General features: G+C 42.8%; 1 long non-coding RNA gene across 1 annotated transcript in view; it reads left to right on the top strand.

Annotated features, from left to right (window-relative positions):
• LOC123849524 (uncharacterized) overlaps window positions 1-14,878 on the top strand; it is a 122,900-nt gene that overhangs the window by 89,798 nt on the left and 18,224 nt on the right. Inside the window, exons 8-13 of the long non-coding RNA XR_010407808.1 lie at window positions 3,398-3,588; window positions 3,925-4,036; window positions 4,124-4,227; window positions 10,861-10,998; window positions 13,230-13,378; window positions 13,483-13,567. This is a non-coding gene — a long non-coding RNA (uncharacterized LOC123849524). The remainder of the gene's footprint in view (window positions 1-3,397; window positions 3,589-3,924; window positions 4,037-4,123; window positions 4,228-10,860; window positions 10,999-13,229; window positions 13,379-13,482; window positions 13,568-14,878) is intronic.

Raw genomic sequence — 14,878 nt, forward strand, 5'->3', positions numbered from 1 at the left:
GCTGATGACATAATGTCTAAGTGTTTGTCACCTCGGGAGGAGCAGAGTGTTGGGTACAAAGGGCCATGTCACTGCTGAGGGAGATGTGAACGGACTGTCCGACTCCCTACAGCAGCCTGACTAGCTGTGCAGGATGCTGGTAGTTACATGTTCCTATAACAAAGACCCTTTGGTTTTATAACAGAAACTACCGTGAGCTAGCTTAAGAAGAAAAGGTACTTTGGGTAGATATTTGAGCATGCAATGGAATTTAAACAATGTGAACAGCCAAATCTTAAGAAAGTTCAGAAGATGACAGCTCAAGGGATATGTCTGTAACTTCAGTCTCTGTGAGTCTTAGCTCTCGTTTGGGGTAAATGTCCACTCTCGTCCATTTAGATAGGACACCTCTGTGTGTTCAGGAGAGAGTGGCAATGCCTTGATCTCAAGCCCTCTCTTCAGTCCCAGGGGATGAATCGTGACAGTCTCAAATAGTTATTTAATTTCCTGTTGTCAGTAACTAGCCTAGGGGCGGCCATGTGACCCTGGACAAATGTAGGAGCTATAAATAGGAGGAGGGTGGATATGGATGCTGGGAAAGCTTTTGTCTTCTCAATAAAAAGGAATGACAGAATCATTGGGCATGGTTCTTTCTTCCTTTGCTTTGCCCCTTCTCCGGCATTCAGACATGATGCCCAGTGACGCAAAAGCCATGTTGGGACCTTGACGTGACGAGCACCAGAAGAAAGTTGTGTTCTAGGAACAGAGGGTGCAAAGGAGAAAGAGCAAGGTCCTTCTGTGGTTGAGCCTGGACCGAACACCTCCTGATTTGTACATATTGAGAAGAATGATACCCTGGTTCTTGAAATCACAGTGCACTATATATAATATACTTGCAACCAAAATCATTTCTAGGTGAAAAATTATGTGGTATAAATATAGATGTCGGGAGCCAGCCCCGACGATCAGAGTGGGAGTCTCAGATCTTTAATGGGGCGGTGTTCAAAAGTGTCTATGAAAGCCACCTTGGTGCCTTGAGATCTCACCAAGCCCTCTCTGTGCCAGTCCACACCTGTCCTGGATAGAATTAATCAACTCGTTAAATAACTAATTGCACTAATTTTATTGATCCCTTGTTCTCTGCTAGATATTTTTTTCTGGGGCTTGGGATAGACTGGAGAAGACAGAGAAAATGCTCTCATTTCCCTCCAGGGAGAGTAGACAATAAACAATAATAAATGAAGTGAATAATCTGAGATAATGAGGAGTCCTGTGTGCGATAGGAAAGGAGCATTGCGATGGGGAGTTGTGGGAGGTGTGCCTGTGGCCTGTGACGGTGATAGTTGACATGAGCGTTGAGTGACAGAAGGGAGCCAGCTGTGGTAGACAAGGCCTGGGCTTCTGGGGAGGGCTGGGGAGGACTGGGCAGGCAGGAGCATGGCTGGCTAGAGACACAGAATGAATCATTAATGGGCGTCCACTGCGAAAGGATGCGGGAGGCTGGTCATGCTCATCTCGTTGTAACCGTTCCGGACACTTGGCTCATGGGCTCGTGATGTATCTCGAGGATACTGACAGGGCTTCCTGTTGTGCAGGTGACTTTTCCTATCCTCTGCTTCAGGCTGTGAGAGCCCAGGGAATGGGACAGCTTGGGCAGATCTGCGCGTAATAGACGGTGGTCAGGGTGATGGACCCCCTTTCCCTTCGAGAATGGACCCATCATGTTCAGCCACAGCACTGAGGCTCCCCAGGGATCTGGCTTCCTTTGGAATGGCGTCAGGTCCATTCTGGAAGGACTGACAGAGCGTTCAGCAGGCTCCCAGCTGCTTCGGCACCACGCCCCTGTCACCCACTTGAGTTGTAGTCCCCACACTGAAGTCTGGCTGTACCCCTGGCTATGACTCCCAGCCTGTCATGACTGGTCATCTCTGACATGTTCAAGTGATACTTATCAGTGAGGTGGTCACATGAGGTCACAAGGCTAGAAACTCCCTCAAAAGTCCTCCTGCCCTGCATTCCCTCATGTATCTGGCATTACCCAGAACAAAAGTGTGGGATTCCCCCACCCTGACTTTGAGCATGTAGCTGCTGAAGCAGGTATTCACCTAGTTCCAGTAGAGAATCCAGTTCTCTTTTCCCTAACACTTGAAGTTGGGGGGCAGTTAGAACCACTGTAATTATATCCCTGGGCTGTTAGATTGCCTCTGGGGTCCTGTGTCATGAATGGGACCCCAGAAATGTGATGAGTGTTCACCTTGGGAGGGCAAGCTGGCCTGAAAATACCCAAACTACCATTTCAAAACCCTGGTTCGCTTCTCCTGGATCTGGAACCAAACCAACCACAAAATATCAAAATTGGAAGACACTCCGGTGTTAATACCCCTCCTCTTATAGACAGGGGAAAGGGGGAAGTGCACTGACCAAGGTTAGCATTCACAATACAGAGAAAGTCTCTTTGGGATCCACATGGATCTTTCGCAGATGTTTACAGCATTTTGTTGTAACGTGCTGCCTTGACTTATGGAGCAAAGAAAAAAAAAAACGTATCACCGATGTGTATAAAGTTCTTTCTTCCTCTGTCTGGTTTGAATCACCATCCTATGTAATGGGCATTCATTTTTCTCATTTAACAGACAAGGAAAGTGAAGGAAATGAATCCATTTAGTAAGTGGCAAAACCGAACTCAAGCTTAGGCCTTCCCGTTTTTATTTGATAGCATTCCGAAGTCCATCTCCGCCTTTGTCCTCTGGGGTTTTGGGGCAAAGCAGAAATTAGCTGTAACTTAGGCAGGGTGGGGTCCACAGCAGGTGTCCTTGGGTGCTAGGACCTCTAAGGAGCGGATTCTGATTTTTAGCGAACCACTCTCACCTCTTAGAGCCCCTCTATCTGAGGCAGGGTCCCCATGGATCCTAACGTAACTCGATGCTGTCAGCTACTTACTTTAAATGCCACCTCCTCCGGGACACAATGGCACATAAAAGCCCAGGCCGTTAGAACCTCCAGCTCTGTCCAAATCCTGGCTCCAGCCCTCACTCCGAGTGACCTGAGACATCTATCACTTAACCTTGCGCTGTCTCAATGTTCCTATCTGTAAAATGGGGCCAGCTCTAGTACCTTCCTGGGAAGATGGTTGCAAACTAGAAGAGGTAAAGCATTCAGAAGAGGAAACACTCAGTAAATGTCACTGGCTGCTTTGTTTGCTCTCCACACAACGGAAGGAATTCTGTCACAGATCTGAGTTTTCTCCAGCGGTACGAAAAGATGATGTTCACAGTTCCTGAAGACTGGTAGGCGTCCCAGGGTGAGAAGTATATAAAGATACACTCATGTACAGTTCACAGCTTGACTCCGGAGAGTGAGCTCTTGCAGAGCTTCTACTACAAGGGTATCTTCTTCTCTGTCACTGTCTCCCCTCCAGCAGCAGAAGGCTTTGGCTCACCCACCTGAGAAGCTAAAGCTTGCCTGGAAGTTATGCCTCCAGAAAAAAAGAGCAGTCAGAGCCTCTCATGTAACTTGAAGAGTATGAAAGATCCACTGATAAAAACCACTGCTCCGAACTTTTCCAAAGCACAAAAATTCCCTGCCGACGATTCTCCAGTCCTTGGCAAGGTAACCTTTGTCTGGTTTTTGTAGACTAGGAAAAAAGTTAATGAACCCACTCCCATTAGATTGTGTATTTGTGCTGAAAGGCTATGAAAAAGGCTACTATTTCAACTGAGTCCTGTCATCTAAAATACGCCCCATGTTTGTTTTATAGTTTCTCAGCGATATTCTGACTTTAATTTGATCACTTCCTGTGAATTTGTGTAGTCCCTCAAGCAAAACCGATTCTCCCTCTCCCCTCTCTCTCTTTTTTTTTTGCCTCTGATTTTTTGTTTAGATCATCTCTCTCCTGACCTTTCAGTGGCTCAGCACTTTTTTTTTCTTCTTCTTCTTTATTTGCAGTGCACAAGCGAGGCTGGAAAACAGAGCCAAAACACAAACTGTGAAGCAACAGTTCACCCTCACAGAGCGAGTGGGCTTTGTGCTATTTCTGGCTAGAGCAGATGTGGCCTCGGTGGGCTGTGGGGAACAATATCCCTCAGGTAAAAATAAATGATTAAGATTAGGACCAAAATGATACAAATCCTTCATTTCCAAACAGATCATGAACTGGGAGCTGTGTGGAAAGACGACTGGATTGGGAATCATCAGGGTCCTGCCCTGGATTTCTTCCAGATGACTCTACCAATCAGCCATCTGGTCTCGGTGAGTACACGTGACTTAGACATACATTTTTTAATCAACAACAACAACAACAAAATAGGGCAAATGCAGTAACAAAACTCAATGCCACCAATGAGTTATAGGCAACAGTCCTAACATTTTGACCAGCTCACTGCAGACCTAGTTGAGTACTTGGTGGATTTCTCCTTGATCCCATTTCCCTTCCTCCCACCCCAGAGACAGACACTGTCCCAAACCTTCATACTTTCACACTTCTTCTCTGGACACCTGCATCTTTCAACAGTAAGTATGGCCATCCTGCATGTTTTTAAACTTGAAGTAAATGGAAGCACACTATATGTTCTGTTGCTCTTTTTTTTTTTCAATTGAGCATTAGATTTCAGCAACATAGGTCTGGCCCATTCGTTTTAACTGCTCTGTGGTATAATGTTTCATGGACAGACCACCAAATTTTTTTTTTTTTAAAGATTTTATTTATTTATTTGAGACAGATAGAATGAGAGACAGACAGCATGAGAGGGGGGAGGGTCAGAGGGAGAAGCAGACTCCCTGCCGAGCAGGGAGCCCGATGCGGGACTCGATCCCGGGACTCCAGGATCATGACCTGAGCCGAAGGCAGTCGCTTAACCAACTGAGCCACCCAGGCGCCCTAAAGATTTTATTTATTTATTTGAGAGAATGAGAGAGAGAGAGAGCTTGAGAGGGGGGAGGGTCAGAGGGAGAAGCAGACCCCCCGCCGAGCAGGGAGCCCGATGCGGGACTCGATCCCGGGACTCCAGGATCATGACCTGAGCCGAAGGCAGTCGCTTAACCAACTGAGCCACCCAGGCGCCCGGACCACCAAATGTTTTATCTATCCTACTGTTGATGAACAATTAGGTTGCTTCTAATTTTACACTATTATAAACAATGCTTCAGTGAGTGTTCTTATACATTTCCTATAGTAACATGCAAAAGTTTCTCTAAGATAGCATTTTTTTCAAACTGTTTTGTCTATACCACCATTAAAGGTACACTTTACACGGACACCCAGCATATGGGTTATAATTATGTGTGTACACATAGATGTGGAATAAAAGTTTCTCAAAATAATACCCTTATTTTCTATTTAGTTACAATCAGTTGAGTGTGGCCTGGAAAAAAAAAATTGCTGGTTACAATGTACTGAAGTGATCCTCTGACCCATCTCCATGAAGAATTGGATAAACACTGTTCTGGGACACGTGGAATTGCTGGGTCATACGTTATACCCAGTTTCAAATTGAGGAATTTATGTCTTTGTGAGTTCATGTCAGGCACTGAAATGGGTAGTTGCACTGAGCTAGCATTCTAGCTAAAGAAGGCGGCCTTCTAGCATTCTACAAGGAGGCTTTTAGGTCATTTCCTGTGTTCTGTGGCTGGAAATGGAAGTCCTGTTTTAAATTTCTGGGTTTTAACTTTTCACCTGTCACAAGATGCCAAAACAAAACAGAAAACATACTAGACTTCACAGTATTTTGCAGACTGCTTTCTCTTCAACTCCCGGGTCCTGGGGAAGACTTCGGGGTCTGCCACAAAGTGTGTAACTTGGGGGTGGGGTTAGAACAGGGAAGGGGACAGAATGAGTAGATGGAATCCTGGGCTTTTCCCCAGAGTTCCTTCCAGAGGATTCCAAGTTAATATTTCTCCATTGTATTTCCATTTAATTTGTAAAAAAAAAAAAAAAAAAGTGTGCAGCTTGAAAATATTCATAAACTATGGGTTTAGATGTTCTCCAAGGCTCTTTCCAGATCTAAACTTCAATGAAAATAACTTTTGAGTCTCTGGACATTTAAACTTGCAGCCAGAACCAAAGAATGTGGAGGTTAGGGGGGTAGGGTTCTGGCAAGCAGGGCTGGCCCACCTAAGAGTCGGCCTGTCCCTCCCGCCACGGTGGGAGCTGACATGGACAGGGGGCTCTCAGTCCAGAAGGGCAGTGAGCTTGGGATACTCTCCAGCTGGGGCCACCACCTTGGGGACAGCCATTTCTGTTCTGTCCTATGGGCTTTATCCACATGAGGCTGCTCTAAAAAATCATTGTTTTCATCGTGCTTGTTTATTCTGTGAGTAAGGACATAATATACATTTTTCTGAGTGTCATTTCTGACCCCACAGACCGTTCCACGTGCTCACAATGAAGCTTATTTGCTCAGCAGGGTACACACACAGTTAAACCATTCTAGTCACAGAGATGAAATTTTATTATCAGTTTAATGAAACTATTCAGCTCCTCTCAGGTTTATTTTTGCCTTCCCAAATATAGTAAGGTCATGAAAAGGAGAAAAAAAAAACTGGTAGTGAGTTGGTAGTAAAGTGACTTCGGGGTGGACAGATGTTAATTTATGTGGAATCGTGGATTCCTTCCTTAATAGGCTTGCTTTCTGTCTTGCTCTCTGCACCTCCCCGGGCCTGGATGCCTGCCTCCTCTCAGATTGCAGCCCTTCCGTTCAATTTGTCCTGCTTGCACTTCATCCTCCTTAATCACTGTTTTCATCACATCACTCCCAGGCTCAGAAACCCTCCAGGGATCTTCATTTCCCACCATGCGAAGTCCAAATGCGGCTGCCTGTTTCCGAGGCTTCTCCTAATCTATTCTTTCCTTACCTCTCTGGCTTTATTTCCTTTGCCAGATGTGGTTCTGGTTCCTGTAGCTTAGAGATAATGGAATTTTTGTACACACATCACCACCCATCCCCTCACAACCCCCACCAAATTTGAAATCTGCTTCATTTAAAATGATTTTATTTATTTATTTGAGAGAGAGCACGAGGCAGGAGGGGCAGAGGGAGAGGGAGAAGAGACTCCCCAATGAGCAGGGAGCCTGACATGGGGCTCGATCCCAGGACCCTGGGATCATGACATGAGCTGAAGGCAGATGCTTAACCGACTGAGCCACTCAAGCGCCCCTGCATCATTTTTCTTAAGTTCAGCCTAGTTGCCTTAAACAAGAGCACACATACCAGCAAGGATTACTTCCCTTGCCCATAGGCGAGTCACTTGCCCAGCGGGGCTGCAGGACTCTCTGGAGACAGAGGGGCAGGGAAGAAGTTTATGTCCCTCTGTCCCTCCATATCCTGGGAGAAGATGCACTGGAAAGGTGACTTTACTCACTAAAGTCCTTGCTGAAAAGCTCTGTGGGTTTGACAACACAGGCAGAATGTACACAACTCAGAAGACAAATACGAAAGATATTAAATTTCAAGACAGGAAGGGCTCGTTCAAACCCTTGGAAAAAGGTCCACCCTGTATAAAGCAACATTCAGCAGGTCCCTGAGCCCCAGAAAAGATGCTGTGGGGCTGGTAGAGGTGAGTCCTGAGAAGGCTTACCTACTGGGGCAGGTCTGCAAATACAGTTTCTTTTCAACTTTTCACTTATTGTGGTGTGTATGTGTGTCTGCTTAGTGGCCATGTCCTTTGTTTTTCTGGAATGATTTCCATAAGTCCTCATTCTTCCACTTAGCAGCTGTATGATTTGGGGCAAGTTTCTTTATCCATAAAGTAGAAGTACTAATGATACATAATTTTTGGCATTGTTGTGAACTGACTGAATGAGATAATGCATCTAAGGAGCGCAGAACATGGTCCAAGACCAAGGTATTAGCTATTATTTCTATTACAGTTATTGTAAGTACATGTAAGCTGCTCTGTGAGCAGCTGCTGAAATTCCACCTTCTCTCAGAATACCCTCCGGTCACTTTAGTTGAACAAGCATTCACTGAGCGCTCAGTACATGCTGGGCACTGATAGGACACTGATAATACTGTAAGTAACATGTTGACCTTGCCCTTGGGTAGCTTACCTTCTAGTAGGGAAGACAAACCTATAAGTAGATGATGTCAGGTTTTTATTTTTATTTATTTACTTTTTTTAGAGATAGAGCAGGCACATGAGGGGGAGGGGCAGAGGGAGAGAGAATCTTAAAATCTTAAGTATGCTCCATACCCAGTGCTGAACCCCATGGGGTTCAGGCTGAGATTAATGGCTAAAGAAAATGCAGTGCGTGTGTGTGCATTTTCAGATCGACGGGCTCGATCTCACAGCCCTGAGATGACCTGAGCCGAAATCAAGAGTCAGACATTCAATGGACTGAGCCACCCAGGTGCCCCACATCCTTCCAGTCTAGGGCTGGCCTGTCCAATATAGTCACCACTGGCCACGTGTAGCTGCTGCGACTAAATTGAGATGTGTTCTCTGTGTAAAATACACGTGGGATTTTTAAGACTTGGTTTGATAAGAGAATGTAAAATACCTAATAATAGCCAGTATAGTATTGATTACCTGTTGAAATTCTGGGTATACTGGGTTAAATAAAATATATTTTTTTATTGAAGTATAGTTGACACACGATCTTGCATTAATTTCAGGTGCACAACATAGTGGATTCAACAAGTCTGTGAATTACGCTGTGCTCGCCACACATACAGCTTCCACCCGTCCCCATAGGATGCTCTCACAATACCACTGACTCCATTCCCTGTGCTGTACCTTTTATCCTTGTGACACAGTCACTCCGTAACTGGAAGCCGGTACCTCCCACTCCCCTGCACCCATTTTGCCCATCCCCCTACCACCCTGCCCTCTGGCAACCATCAGTTTGTTCCCTCTATTTATGGGACTGTTTCTGCTGTTTGTTTATTCCTTTCTTGTAGATTCCATATATAACTGAAATCATGGTATTTGTCTTTCTCTGACTTATTTCACTTAGCATAATACTCTCTAGGACCATCCATATTATTGCTATATAAACATACACACGCACGCATGCACGTGCACACACACGCACTGCATTTTCTTTAGCCATTAATCTCAGTCGACACTTGGATTGCTTCCATAACTTGGCTATGGTAAATAATGCTGCAGTAAACACAGGGGTACTTATATCTTTTCAAATTATTGTTTTCTTTTTCTTTGGGTAAACACCCAGCAGTGGAATTACTCGATCATATGGTGTTCTTATTTTTAATTTTTTGAGGAACCTCCATACTGTTTTCCCCAGTGGCTGCACCAATTTACATCCCCTACAACAGTGCCCTAGTGTTCCTTTTTCTACCCGTCCTCACCAATACTTGCTATTTCTTGCCTTTTTGATTCTAGCCATTCTGACAGATACAAGGTGGTTTTGATCTGCATTTCCCTGATGATGAGTGCTGTTGAGCATCTTTCCACGTGTCTGTTGGTCATCTATATGTCTTCTATGGAAATATGTCTCTTCGTATCTTCTGTCCATTTTTAATCAGATTATTTGGGTTTTTTTGGTGCTGAGTTGCATAAGTTCTTATATTTTGGATATTAACCCTTATCAGATATATCATTTGCAAATAACTTCTGCCATTTAGTAGTTCACCTTTCTGTTTTGTTAATGGTTTCCCTTACTCTACAAAAGCTTTTTATTTTGGTGTAGTCCCAATAGTTTTTGTTTTTGTTTCTCTTGCCTGAGGAGACATACCTAGAAAAATGTTGCGAAGACCAATGTCAAAAAGATGACTGCCTATATTTTCTTCTAGGAGTTTTATGGTCTCCAGTCTCACATTTAGGTCTTTAATGCATTTTGAAGTTTGTGTTTTGTTGGGGGATTTTTTTGTGTGATATAAGAAAGTGGTCCAGTTTCATTTTTTGCATGTAGCTGTCCAGTTTTCCCAACACCATTTATTGAAGAGACTGTCTTTTCCTCATTGTCTATTCTTGCCTCCTTTGTTGTAGATTAATTGACCCTATAATAGTGGGTGTATTTCTGGGCTCTTTATTCTGTTCCATTGATCTATGTGTCTGTTTTTGTGCCAGTACCATACTGTTTTAATACTAGAGCTTTATAGATCTTGAAATCTGGGATTGTGGTACCTCTTGGTTTGTTCTTCTTAAGATTGCTTTGGCTATTTGGGGTCTTTTGTGGTTCCATACAAATCTTAGTATTATTTGTTCTAGTTGTGTGAAAAATGCTGTTGGTATTTTGATAGGGATTGCACTGAATCCGTAGATTGCTTTGGGTAGTATGGACTACCCAAACCCATGAAGGTCAGTGATAGATAAATTGGTGTGAATGCAGTCATGTATACTCTCCTTGGACCCGATGAATGAGAACGTATCAAAAGCTCTCACCTTCCTCTAGGATTCTTATTCATTAGGTCTATACTCTAGGGAGCAATTTTAGGCTGCTGTCCACTCTTTAGGACTATGGGCAGAAGGGAATATTGGTTCTTCCCATCCATGAGCATGGAATATCTTTCCACTTGTTTGTGTCATCTTCAATTTTTTCATCAATGTTTTCTGATTTTCAGAGTATAGGTTTTTACTTCCTTGGTTAAATTTATTCCTAAGTATTTTATCTTGGTGTTGCAATTGTAAATGGAATTATTTTCTTAATTTCACTCTTTGCTACCTCCTTATTAGTGTATAGAAATGCAACTGATTTCTAGGTATTTGTATCCTGCAACTTTATAGAATTCTTTTAATAGTTTCTTAGTGGCATCTTTAGGGTTTTCTATGTATAGTGTTATGTCATCTAGAAATAGTGATTGTTTAACTTCTTCCTTACCAAAAAAAAAAAAATTAATTTCACCTGTTTCCTTTTAATTTTTAAAAACTGTACTACTAGAAAACTTAAATTTATGTGGCTCCTATTTTATTTCTATTGGACAGCGCTGGTCTCCAGTGATACAGGGTGTCGTGGGAACCTAGAGGGGCAACATGTCATCCAACCTGGAGGTGAAGGAGTGCTGCCTGGAGGAGTGAATTCATCCCCAGCTGAGTCTTAAAGTTGGTGCAGATATTATCCCGGTAAGGACACATCTTGAGGATATTCTGGATTGAGGTAACAGGAAAACCAGGGAAAGTGTGGTGTTGGGGAGGAGCCCTAAAAGGCTTCCATAACTTGGCTATGGTAAATAATGCTGCAGTAAACACAGGGGTATCCCCTGGTTGGTCCCCAGCCTAAGGTATTATGAGTTGGGGACTGGAAGATGATAAACATTTAACATCCAGTAGTCATTAAATGCCCTGGTTCTTGTCTTATGCATGAGGTCTGGTTATGTTTCCACTCTTTGAGGTTTTGGACTAACAGCTGTTGAAAGTTGGAAGTTTATGTCTCTACAAGAATAAGACCATCCTGGAAGATAGGACTAATGCATTCACATACACTGCTTGGAAGGCAGAATGCCATTTTCCCTTCTGCACATAGTCCTAGAGAGTGGACAGCAGCCTAAAATTGCTCCCTAGAGTATAGACCTAATGAATGAGAAACCTGGAGGAAGGTGAGAGCTTTTGATACATTCTCATTCGTCAGGTCCAAGGAGAGTATACATGACTGCATTCACACCCATTTATCACTGACTTTTAATGAGACTACTTCTCACCAATAAGGAATACAATTGACCTTTGAACAGCACAGGTTTAAACTGCACTGGTCCACTTATGTGCAGATTTGTTTACAAGACAGTACTGTAAATGTATTTGCTCTTAACCTTTTAACATTTTCTCTAGCTTACCTTAAGGATACACTATATAATACATATAACATACAAAATATGTGTTGACTATGTTATCAGTCAGGCTTCCAGGCTATCAGTGAAGTCTTGGGGGAGTCAGAAATTATACATGGATTTCGACTGTGGAGAGTTGGGGCCCTTGACCCCATTGTTCAAAGGCCAACTGTAGAATCATTTATCAGATGATATTAATCTGCTTCTCACTCTTTAATGTACATATGACTCATGCAGCAATCCTGTGAAGATGCCACTTCTAATCCATAGGTCTAAGGGTGGGAGCAACAATCTGTATTTTTATCCAGCTTCCGGGTAATGTCAGTGCTGCTGGTCCACAGACCTCAGTTTGAGTTGCAAGGTCTTCAGAGTCAGTTTAGTACAGTTCTTGCCATGGCAGCCGTCTACATTGCAACAGCCTGATAAGTCATTAGAAGCCTCTGAGGGCAGATCTATCATCTCCTTTATGCTTCGCCTCCTCCTCCTCTGTGGAGCGAGTCTAATTGTTGGAACAGTTTTTCTTGTCCCTAGATGCTATCTGGGAAATTTCTGTGCATTGGTCCTTGTTCTATTTTTGGAATCCCTGAGATAATGAACCTGATCTCTCTTTCTCATGACAGCCATGTGGAAATTTGAAGAGCATTTTCATATTTCTCTTAATTCTTCTTTTCAGTAGATTAAATCTCCTCCTCTCCTTTGGCTGTTAATCATAGGACCCTCTGGACTGTCCCGGGAATCTGTGCTTTAAGTGTACCTCTCCTAGTTGAGCACAGCATTCCAAGCTTTGTCTGAACATCAGAGAGTAAGATGGGCCTGTTACCTACTTGGCTGTTGATTCTGTACTTCTGCCAGAGTCCTCAGTCATCTTGGCATGTTGACTACTCTTTGGGTATCAGTGCTTCTGAGCCCCTTAGTGGACTGAGCTAGAGAAATGTATGTATGCTTATGTCCATGTGATTTTTCTTATTTGTCCAACAATCCATCCATCTATAGAAAATGCTGAGTTTATAGTGATACTTTTACTCCAGTTCAACTGCCTAGGTTTATTCTAGTTTTCTCGTTTTCCACGTTTGTAACTCCCTTCCCTAGGAGTAAAAAACCTGCCTTCTATGATCTTGAAGATAGTTACCTGTGTGATCAAACTCTTGGGTAAAACCAATCTTCCGTCCACCACCCCTCCCCTCTCCACATGCGTGCTATGTTCACGTCACTCAAGTTCCAACACACTCCCACTTCTTCTGGGACCCAGCTGATAGCTTTGGGGATAAATTCTTTGGGAAGGGATGGGAAGGGGGATAGAATTAGGAGGAGGAGAAAGTTGTTTTTCTCTTTTGACTTCTAATTTATACTAACAGGTTTTCTAGTATTGACTCATCGTTGGCCTTTCACATTGTGCCCTGCTTTGACTTTTTTACTCTTCCATTTAAGATTTCTTGGTAAATTAATTTATTTTGCTGACGTGAAAAGGCTTTGTAATGCTAGAAATTTTCTTAGACATTCCCTTAAATTCATCCTCTTTGATTTCTACAGGGGGAATACAAAGCTTTTCCTGACTTCTGTGAATTTCTCCAGAGCCTTGCTTTTGGAAATGCTACCAGAATGATGGTGCAAATTACTAGTGGTGGAAATTACTCATAGGTCTCAAAAGCAAGGAATCAGAGACTATCTGCTTTCCAATGGTGATGTATAACTTTCACCAAAGCCACACCCATATTTATAATACCCTAATGAGTTTTTTTTCATAGAAACAGAACTAAGATTCCTAACATTTTCTGAAATTTAGGGAAAAAAAGGAAAGAAGAAAGAATTCCACTAGATGCCCATTTGTTAGCCCAACACTGGAAGGTATCAGCCTTAAAGAATAATCTGTGAGTAAATCAATACCAATACAACTATCCTTCATCTCTTCATATCTAGCCTGCCCCCAAATATTTTCTTGGAACCCACAAGAAGGTTAATTGAAAAGATAAATCTGCTCTGGAAAGCATTTGCATTTTAAAGAGAGATGGAATTTGGGGAAGTGCCATGTAGACATTTATCATTCTACAAATCATGATTATTATCAGTGACTCAAAACCTGGAGCAGGTTATGATGGTTAAATAGTCTGTAGTTTTGCTCTTTGGGAAAGCCTTTGTCCCCCACCTGATCATTACCACATTGCCTTGGGTCTTTTAGGCCTAAAGCACATATGTTGCTTATATTTAATTTTGGAGGCAACCATTTTGCAGATATGATCTCCTTCCTCTGACAGATAAGGCCTGGATTGCTCTCCTTTTTATATTTCATTATTCACACTTTCTTCCCCGTCTCCCACCAACCCTCCCACCATTTCTATTTAAGGAAGATATCTATTATGTATGTAGATTTCTCCAAAAAGATCTACCTATCCCACATGTGCACGCACACACACACCCACAGTACGTGTGCACTTCTCTGTACTTTCTAATTTTTTTTTTCTTGACTAGGTCACTCCTAAAAAAAAATCTGAGTATGACAAAAGCTGGCAACAGAGATAAGAAGGATGGTACTTTTTGATTGTGAGGTTTGACTTAATTTTCACCATGATAAGTTGACTGTTGGGGAACTGTGCCTCCCTGTGAATTGCACACTTCAGCTGGGTCACTGGCTCTGGCCACCCAGAGAGAGAGTAATTATCCAAATAAGGAAATGCCTGAAAACAAAGAATAAATAGAAGTTGCATTTTAGAAGCATGCTTGTTCACAAAACTGGTAGGTCCCATTCATTTTAGAAGTGCCTCAGCTGGAATACTGTCTGAGCCTGTGATTAGAACATTCATTCATTCATTCAACATTTATTGAGAGCCTTCCAAGTGCTGGACACTGGCCCAGGTGCTGGAGAGGTATTAATAAGCAAAGAGAAATATGGTCCCTGATGGTAAATTTAACAACTGGTTTTCCCCGAAGCAAAAGCTCTGATTTTTCATACTTGCCAATGTAAATATGAAAAATCAGAACTAAAATATTCCCACCACAGCTACTGTCAAGCTACCCATGTTCCTCATTGCCTGGCACATAGAAACTGGCAAACATCATCATATCTAGCATATGATCATATGCTAGATCATAATTAGCATCATTAGTCTTGATTTAACAACATAATAATAAGAAATTCATGACCTACCCGGGGAAAGTCTTTAGATGGGCCAAGGGTATGTGTG

This window comes from Mirounga angustirostris, unplaced genomic scaffold (assembly GCF_029215605.1).
Source record: "Mirounga angustirostris isolate CCGP_5_RB_7025 unplaced genomic scaffold, mMirAng1.0.hap1 SCAF_15, whole genome shotgun sequence".
NCBI lineage: Eukaryota > Metazoa > Chordata > Mammalia > Carnivora > Phocidae > Mirounga > Mirounga angustirostris.